We start from the raw sequence: 9,263 nt of genomic DNA, 5'->3' as shown, positions 1-9,263 counted from the left end.
TGATTTTAACCAATTACGAGCATGCAGTGCCTGCTAATGCAGTGCCTGCTTATCGTCCTCTGTCTGGTTTACTACAAAACATGTGCAAAACATGACCGACCGGCTCGGTTTTATGTAGCAAAATTTGAAATTGTTTTTATAAATTGAATAAAAGTAGAGACTCCGAGCTAGAAAATTGCATATCACACACTACAGTTGAAGAACAATTGGAAAGTAATTCTGCTTTGAAACTTAAGGAAATGGCCCTTAAATGCTTTGGTATACCTATTGGAGTGCTAGTCTTTGTCTACATCAATTCAGCATCGTTCACACCTTCTTAAGCCTTAGCCCCACTCATCTCTTTAAGGATTCACGTGAGGCAATGTGCTAAACAGCAAGTACGGTTGTGTACTAAACAACCAAAGATTAAGATTAAAGGCTGGGTTACACTACGTCAATCGGCATACAGCTGTCATTCATTATTACTGGAAAATAAACTCAAACAAGATCATTATTTACAAGTCATTGGCGAGCTAATTACAGAAAATGTCTTATAGTTGTGAGTGTAAAAGCAGGGCAGTCTGGCCTAATGTTATATCCTAATTTGACTTTGGTGCAGGTCATCTTGTTCTTCACATTACAATCTCTGATAAACATACACTATATCAAATAAAATCAGAGTTTGTCATGTTTCTAACTAGATTGCTAAACAATTTAATTTATTTATTTATTTCACCTTTATTTAACCAGGTAGGCAAGTTGAGAACAAGTTCTCATTTACAATTGCGACCTGGCCAAGATAAAGCAAAGCAGTTCAACACACACAACGACACAGAGTTACACATGGAGTAAAACAAACATACAGTCAATAATACAGTATAAACAAGTCTATATACGATGTGAGCAAATGAGGTGAGATAAGGGAGGTAAAGGCAAAAAAAGGCCATTGTGGCAAAGTAAATACAATATAGCAAGTAAAACACTGGAGTGGTAGATTTGCAATGGATGAATGTGCAAAGTAGAAATAAAAATAATGGGGTGCAAAGGAGCAAAATAAATAAATTAATTAAATACAGTAGGGAAAGAGGTAGTTGAATGAACCCTAAATAATACCAACTCATAATGTTACTACCCTGCATGAATCTACAGGAGGCAGCTAAACACTAACCAACTAGGTTCAATATTAGCTAGTTAACATTAAGCTATAACTAGTAATGTAAATGATCTGAGATATGAATAATATTACTAGACAGATCATACACGTGATGTTAGCTAGCTAGCAGTACGCTTTAACTTGCAATGAGAACGACTGACAAAAATAGACAATTATAATATGTAGCTAGCTATACTCTTTTCTCCATCTCCATAGCTATCATACTCTGCTTCAACCGGGCATTCCACTGATTTCAAAACTCGGTCCCACAGAAAGTGTTGAGCCATCTTTAAAAAAATCTGCGTTAGGAAGGATAACCTACACATACGGAGTAGCTCATTATAGACAGAACCGTGCTACATGGCACACCAATCCGAAATCATCTCTTGGCATGTCCAACCCATTCATCATCTCAGCCAATCATGGCTAGAGGGAAGGTTTCTGCCTTTTTCCATGGCTAAAACAACTAGACTCATAATTTAACAATTGTATTCGCATTTACAGATGGCATACAAGTTTTTTATTAAGGCACATGAATGTTCACATTCTAGAAGGCATTTCTGCCCAAAAACGCATTTTGATTCAGAATTTTTTTCTTCAAATGCCTCTCCTGTGAAGTAGTGACATGCGACATATGCCTAGTTTCATGAAATGAGTCACATATGTTGATGTTGGGGTGGTGTGGAGATGATGAATATGAAGCTCAACAATCGCTAAATGTTCTTTAATATTCACAATATCCTATTGCACAAACCCTTTTATGCCTCAGGACACTGTACATTTCATAGAATAAAGAAAATAAAGTACAAACGCAAAAACATTTATTCCAAAACCAAGGAAACAAAGCTCTCCAGAGTAACACAGAGATAATGCAAGGGTAGATTAATAAAGTAGGCATATTTCTCCATCTAGAGGGTTAGAGTATGAATCATTACTGCTTTAAAGCTCAGGTGAAACAGAGGGTAGAGGATAACTCTGAATACCTGATATCATCAATCACAGTTTTGCTATTTGATTTTGAATTTTAAGACCCCTTGAAGTATCAAAAAAAGATAGAAAACAATTATTTGATTAACATTTTTTACCTGCTATTAGCCCACAGATTCACTACATGGAACAGATAGTCCCCCACAAAAAAATCTAAAGGAAGTTTGTTCCAATGTGTATCAGAGATATAAGAAAGACCAAGAATTTTATTTTTTACATGCATTTAACCCTTTATTTGTGGCACTAAATAGTCATTACATTTTTTCAACTGGTACCAGGGACCTTCAGATTTGAATTAACTAGGCAAGTCAGTTAAGAACAAATTCTTATTTACAATGACGGCTTAGGAACAGTGGGGTAACTGCCTTGTTCAGGGGCAGAAAGACAGATTTTTACCTTGTAAGCTCAGGGATTCGATCTAGCAACCTTTCAGTTACTGGCCCAACGCTCTAACCACTAGGCTACTAGTCCGCCCCACAAGATGAGTCTTGTGAGGCCTGTGGGCATCCTAAAGCAAAACAACTGACATGTACGTGTTCCTGAGAGTCTCACCTTTACACAGTTCAAAGCCACAGACAGAAGTTGGCAGATTGGCTGTACCGACTTCAGACAATTCCCAATACATTTGTATGCATGTGTCTGTGCCTATGTTTGTGTTGCCTCACAGTCCCCATTATACCATTGTGAGAATTATTGGATGTCTCTCGGTCTGACAAACACTGCTCTGTGTGTTACATAGGCAGATGCACTGGTGCACACAATGCAAAAAAAAACCTGTTCTCTATCTTAAACTGATTGATTTTTATGGGGATATTTTTATTATGCCAATTAGATTTCCACGGGGCGTAGACATCAACCTTAGGGGGTTAAGAGTTTGAAATGATATACTATGCATGCCAAATGTATCCATGTATGTAACACAGTATAATCAAATCAGATGGTTTTACAGTATAACAATAGTATTACAATATTTTTCATTAGAATACATGAACACACATTTGAAAGAGCACCGCAGAACAAATGTTAAAGATCACAGCTAATATATTAGCCATTGGAGAAGTCAGAAGAGTCGATTACTGTGGGCTACTTACAGCTGAAGTTCTGGAAGGATAACCCACAGTAGGAGGCAGGGAAAAGGATGCCATTTGGGACGCAGACCTGTATAAGATCAATAAGATGCTTAAAAACATTAAATAAGTATCTTAAGGCCGAAGTCATGGTTAGAAGCAGAGGTGTAGTGTAGGATACTGTAGGAGGTAGAGGTGCAAGTTACTAGGCCCCTATTTATTTATTTTTATTTATAATAATGCCATATTCTGTTATTTTTTTGTTTGGTTTTTCCAGGTTTCCATTTTTCAGGTTTTTTGCTTTCCAATTTTTTTTCTTGAAAAAACAAAAATCAAAATTCTATGTCCACAACAATGCTTAAACCATACCAGGAGACCACTTTTAAGGTCAGGGAAAAAATGACACATTTACATTTTTTGGTGTAGTCACCTTTTAATGAAAATGTGCACCAGTAAGAGACTGTTCATTGGATAGAGATGTTTATGAAGCGCTCATGTGATTGCAGAGTTTGCTAAACAAATAACCACTGAATTAATGCAAATAATCATGGAATCATTCTACCAGGTAGGCATTGGCTACTTTTTAGTTAAGATTTAATTTAGAAGGTTTTGGTGAAAGCCTATCCATCTCTATCAGAATGCTATCATCAGAATCATTGCTAACGGCTACACAAAGCATAGACATACGCACGCGCACCACACACACACACACACACACACAGACACACAGAGAGGGGAATTCCTGTGCAATTTCAGAAAGCTGTTGGAAAACACAAATCACTTTTGAATTTTGTTCATGTCTTAATTTACTCTTAATTTTCTAATAAGTTCAACACATTTACAGTTGAAGTCGGAAGTTTACATACACTTAGGTTGGAGTCATTAAAACTAATTTTTCAACCACTCTGCAAATTTCTTGTTAACAAACTGTAGTTTTGGCAAGTCAGTTAGGACATCTACTTTGTGCATGACAAGTCATTTTTCACTGTATCTCAATTCCAGTGGGTCAGAAGTTTACATACACTAAATTGGCTGTGCCTTTAAACAGCTTGGAAAATTCCTGAAAATTATGTCATGGCTTTAGAAGCTTCTGATAGGCTAATTGACATAATTTGAGTCAGTTGGAGGTGTACCTGTGGATGTTTTTCAAGGCCTAGCTTCAAACTCAGTGCCTCTTTGCTTGACATCATGGGAAAATCAAAAGAAATCAGCCAAGACCTCAGAAAAAAAATTGTAGACCTCCACAAGTCTTGTTCATCCTTGGGAGCAATTTCCAAATGCCTGAAGGTACCACGTTCATCTGTACAAACCATAGTACACAAGTATAAGTATAAACCCCATTCTGCTCAGGAAGGAGACGCGTTCTGTCTCCTAGAGATTAACGTACTTTGGTGCAAAAAGTGGAAATCAATCCCAGAACAACAGCAAACAGCAAACCATGTGAAGATGCTGACGGAAACAGGTACAAAAGTATCTATATCCACGGTAAAACGAGTCCAATATCGACAACCTGAAAGTCCGCTCAGCAAGGAAGAAGCCACTGCTTCAAAACCACCATAAAAAAACAGACTACGGTTTGCAACTGCACATGGGAACAAATATCGACATTTTTGGAGAAATGTCCTCTGGTCTGATGAAACAAAATAGAACTGTTTGGCCATAATAACCATCGTTATGTTTGGAGGAAAAAGTGGGAGGCTCACAAGCCGAAGAACACCATCCCAACAGTGAAGCACGGGGGGCATCATGTTGTGGGGTGCTTTGCTGCAGGAGGGACTGGTGCACTTCACAAAATAGATGGAATCATGAGGTAGGAAAACTATGTGGATATATTGAAGCAACATCTCAAGACATCAGTCAGGAAGTTAAAGCTTGGTTGCAAATGAGTCTTCCAAATGGACAATGACCCCAAGCATACTTCCAGAATTGTGGCAAAATGGCATAAGGACAACAAAGTCAAGCTATTGGATTGACCATCACAAAGCCCTGACCTCAATCCTATAGAGATCTGTGGACAGAACTGAAAAAGCATGTGCCAGCAAGGAGGCCTACAAACCTGACACAGTTACACCAGCTCTGTCAGGAAGAATGGGCCACAATTCACCCAACTTATTGTGGGAAGCTCGTGGGAGGCTACCAGAAACGTTTGACCAAAGTTAAACAATTTAAAGGCAATGCTACCAAATACTAATTGAGTGTATGTAAACGTCTGCCCCACTGGGAATGTGATGAAAGAAATACAAGCTGAAATAAATCACTCTCTACTATTATTCTGACATTTCACATTCTTAAAATAAAGTGGTGATTCTAACTGACCACACACACACACACACACTGAACAAAAATGTGAATTCAACTTCCAACATTTTAAAAGATTTAACTGAGTTTGCCATGGCAGCAGCTACCCTTCCTGGGGTCCAGCAAAATGAATGCAGTTTATACCATTTTAAAAACATTACAATACATTCACAGATTTCACAACACACTGTGTGCCCTCATTCCCCTACTCTGCCACATATCTACAGTACAAAATCCTTGTCTACGTGTGTGTATGTTATTGTGTGTGTATGCATGTGTCTGTGCTTATGTTTGTGTTGCTTCACAGTCCCCGTTATACCGTAAGGTGTATTTTTTAAATGAATTTTTACTGCTTGCATCAGTTACTTGAAGTGAAATAGAGTTCCATGTAGTCATGGCTCTATGTAGTACTGTGCACCTCCCATAGTCTGTTCTGGACTTGGGGAGTTATAGTTCATAGATGGAAATCAGTCAATTGAAATAAATAAATTAGGCCCTAATCTATTGATTTCACATGACTAGGCAGGGGCACAGCCATTGGTGGGCATAGACCCACCCACTTGGGAGGAAGGTCCACCCACTGAGGAGCCATGTCCAGCCAATCAGAATGATATTTTCCCTACAAAAGGGCTTTATTTCAAATAAATTGTCCTCAGCACCCCCTTCCCCCACAAATTATCCTACAGGTGAAGAAGCCGGATGTGAATATTCCTGTCGTGGTTACACATGGTCTGAGGTTGTGAGGCCGGTTGGATGTACTGCCAAATTCTTTAAAATGACGTTGGTGGCGGCTTATGGTAGAGAAATTAACATTAAATTCTCTGGCAACAGCTCTGGTGGACATTACTGTAATCAGCATGTCAATTACACACGCCCTCAAGACTTGAGACATCTGTGGCATTGTGTTGTGTGACAAAATTGCACATTTTAGTGTGTCTTTTTATTGTCCCCAGCACAAGGTGCACCTGTGTGATGATCATGCTGTTTAATCAGATTCTTGATATGCCACACCTGTCAGGTGGATGGATTATCTTGGCAAAGGAGAAATGCTTACTAGCAGGGATGTAAACAAATTTGTGCTCAAAATTCAAGAGAAATACGCTTTGTGCGTATGGAACATTTCTGTGATCTTTTATTTCAGCTCATGAAAAAATTGGGACCAACACTTTACATGTATTTTTGTTTAGTTCAATACATTTTGGAATATTGTTGAATTCCGTTTTGATGTCTGGATTCCGTGATACTATCCTCATTCTCCACAGAGCAGATTTTATTGGGCCTTAGTTACTTACAGCTGAAGTTGAGGACCCAGCAGCCGATCAGGAGACCCAGGAGAGAGACCAGGGTGGTGGGCATCGGCCCATCTGGTACCACCACATAGGTGACTGGAGGAATGGGAGAAAACTGGATTTCATTGAAGAGCTACCATTCACAATATGTTCCAATGAATAGAAATAGACAGTTGAATAAAAGTTTAATAGAATACTCCATAACATTATTTAAATAAAAAGCTTGGTAGTGTCGTGCAATGTCTTTGTTGTGAGTGATTGCAACACAGACGTGGGTATAATCGGCCCCATTCACAACAGGCTTAGATAATGCGACTTTCTTCTAATAAAAAATGTAAGACATTCTTATTGCATCTTCAGTCAACAAGGCTCTGTGGCTGACAATCTGCAAAATGACCTTAATTGTATCTCTGGGCTAAACGTTATGGTTTACATGCTGTGGAGCTTTGCTCTGCCTTCACTTTAAATAATAGGAGACACTCAGACACTAAAGTCTTTACTACCCAAAGCCCTAAAGACAGACTTTGAGACACAGAGAGAGACAAACACTTCCATTTTCCGTTCATTTGAATACTGTAGTCTAGTGTTCATCACAACAGAAGTCACAAACAGCTTATGAGAAATGACTTCAATTACTTTACAGGCATTCAGCCATGTTCCCTGTTCTAACTGCCATTACCAGAGAGCTGACAAACTGCCTTCTCTGTTGCTCTCTACTACTAGGATTTGCAAAGCTCCAAGAAACATATAAGGTACATCTGTATCATCATGTACCTGTATGAAAAACGATTTTGCAACTATTCCTTTCACACTACTAAAACTGTCTTTGATTTCCAGTAGTATCTAAGCACTATGGTTAGACTATCTTGGGTTGTGATGAGATCATCCCAGATACAGTTAAGGTAACAAATGTGCTCTAGCAGGTTGAAGTGGACAGGTAAGTTACCTGAGCAAGAGAAGGCATCAGCCCTCTTTCCTCCCAGGGGGATTCCCAGTTTGGCCAGCTGGTTATGTTGGGACAGTTTACTGCCCAATACTACCACCTGTTCACCCCATCAATGGCCTGAAACGCAATAGACTGTAGACAGACCAACTCAAATATTACATAGATTTTTTGGGGGGGAACCTTAATTTATACAGGCCCATTGAGAAAAATTTTTTTTTTTCAGAGACCAGTTAAAACACTACCCACAATACCACAACTCCTTTAAACTCCTTTGTTCATAGTTGTATTGTACATTGGGGAATAGTACATTCAGTAAATCATTAATGTAACATTGATTTTATCTGTGAACAGTGTTGGGATGATGGCCATACCTTACTGAGGTTGGGTGGAGGACTGAGAGGGGAGTTGGGGTCCTTCAGAGGCTGACTGAAGGATTGGCTGAGTTCACAGCATAGTCCACATGACGAAGACCAAACATATTCCTGTTTGACAAACTGTCTATCTCTGTCTAACTTAAACCAGACAAACCATACAAAATACTATATCCTGACACTAATCAATGGTTATACTTGTCTCTTGTGACATACCCTTTGCCATATAGTAGCTGTCCTGCATGAAATACAGATTTTCTTCTGGATGTGGAGATTAGGGTTACACAGGCATGGATCATGGTAACATGAAATCGCTCATTGGTGACAATATGATACAAGAACACACGGGCTATGCGAATCCAGTGTGCAGCAACGCAGCATAGAGACACTGAAGACAATGTGAAACAGCACGTTCCTGAAGGAGGAGGGGAAGAAGGAGGGATGAGAAAAAGGAGGAGAAGAGAGGGGAGAAGCAGAACGGGTTGGTGCCTAAAGATTAGGCGTCAGCAAAGATAACACCTGGGGGACAATTAATAGGTCCACTGGTCCATAAAATATTTCATTTGGATTCAAAACCCCCCATACACACTGATAGATACACACAAACATATATATACAGATAGGCACACACCTACAAACACACACATACAAACGCCTGCACACACACACACACACCCTGAAAGGAAGTGCATCGTTTTGGTTTATGGAACAGCACACCAACGAAGTAGCTAAATAAAAGTTAAAGGCATGGAAAATGTTTTGGGCAGTTGTTGTGTGTCTCCAAGGCCTCGATCAGACCGACATTCACCTTTTGCTACTATTTCTGTCAAGGTTACTCATACAATTGAATTAAATCCAACCTACGCACCACACAGAACACATTGCAAACGCAGCGTTCCATTGGAAATGAATGTACTTCTGGTGTACCAAAATGCAATAACGCTGTTGGTCTGATCGAGGTGTTAGGGGTGTGGGTAACCACTGAAACCAAGCCTTGCATAAATGTATTAATCGATCAATTCAGAGTTGCACACATACTGTACACAGTGCAAAGAGTTCTGTCCTAAAATTTGCTCAAACTTCCCCCATTTACATATGACAAATCCTACTATAAATGAACAGGCCAAATGTTTTATATTGAAGTAGATCCCCCATTGAAATCCAATTTTATTG

Source organism: Oncorhynchus tshawytscha, linkage group LG03 (genome assembly GCF_018296145.1).
Source record: "Oncorhynchus tshawytscha isolate Ot180627B linkage group LG03, Otsh_v2.0, whole genome shotgun sequence".
Lineage (NCBI taxonomy): Eukaryota > Metazoa > Chordata > Actinopteri > Salmoniformes > Salmonidae > Oncorhynchus > Oncorhynchus tshawytscha.
This window is presented reverse-complemented; position numbering follows the sequence as displayed.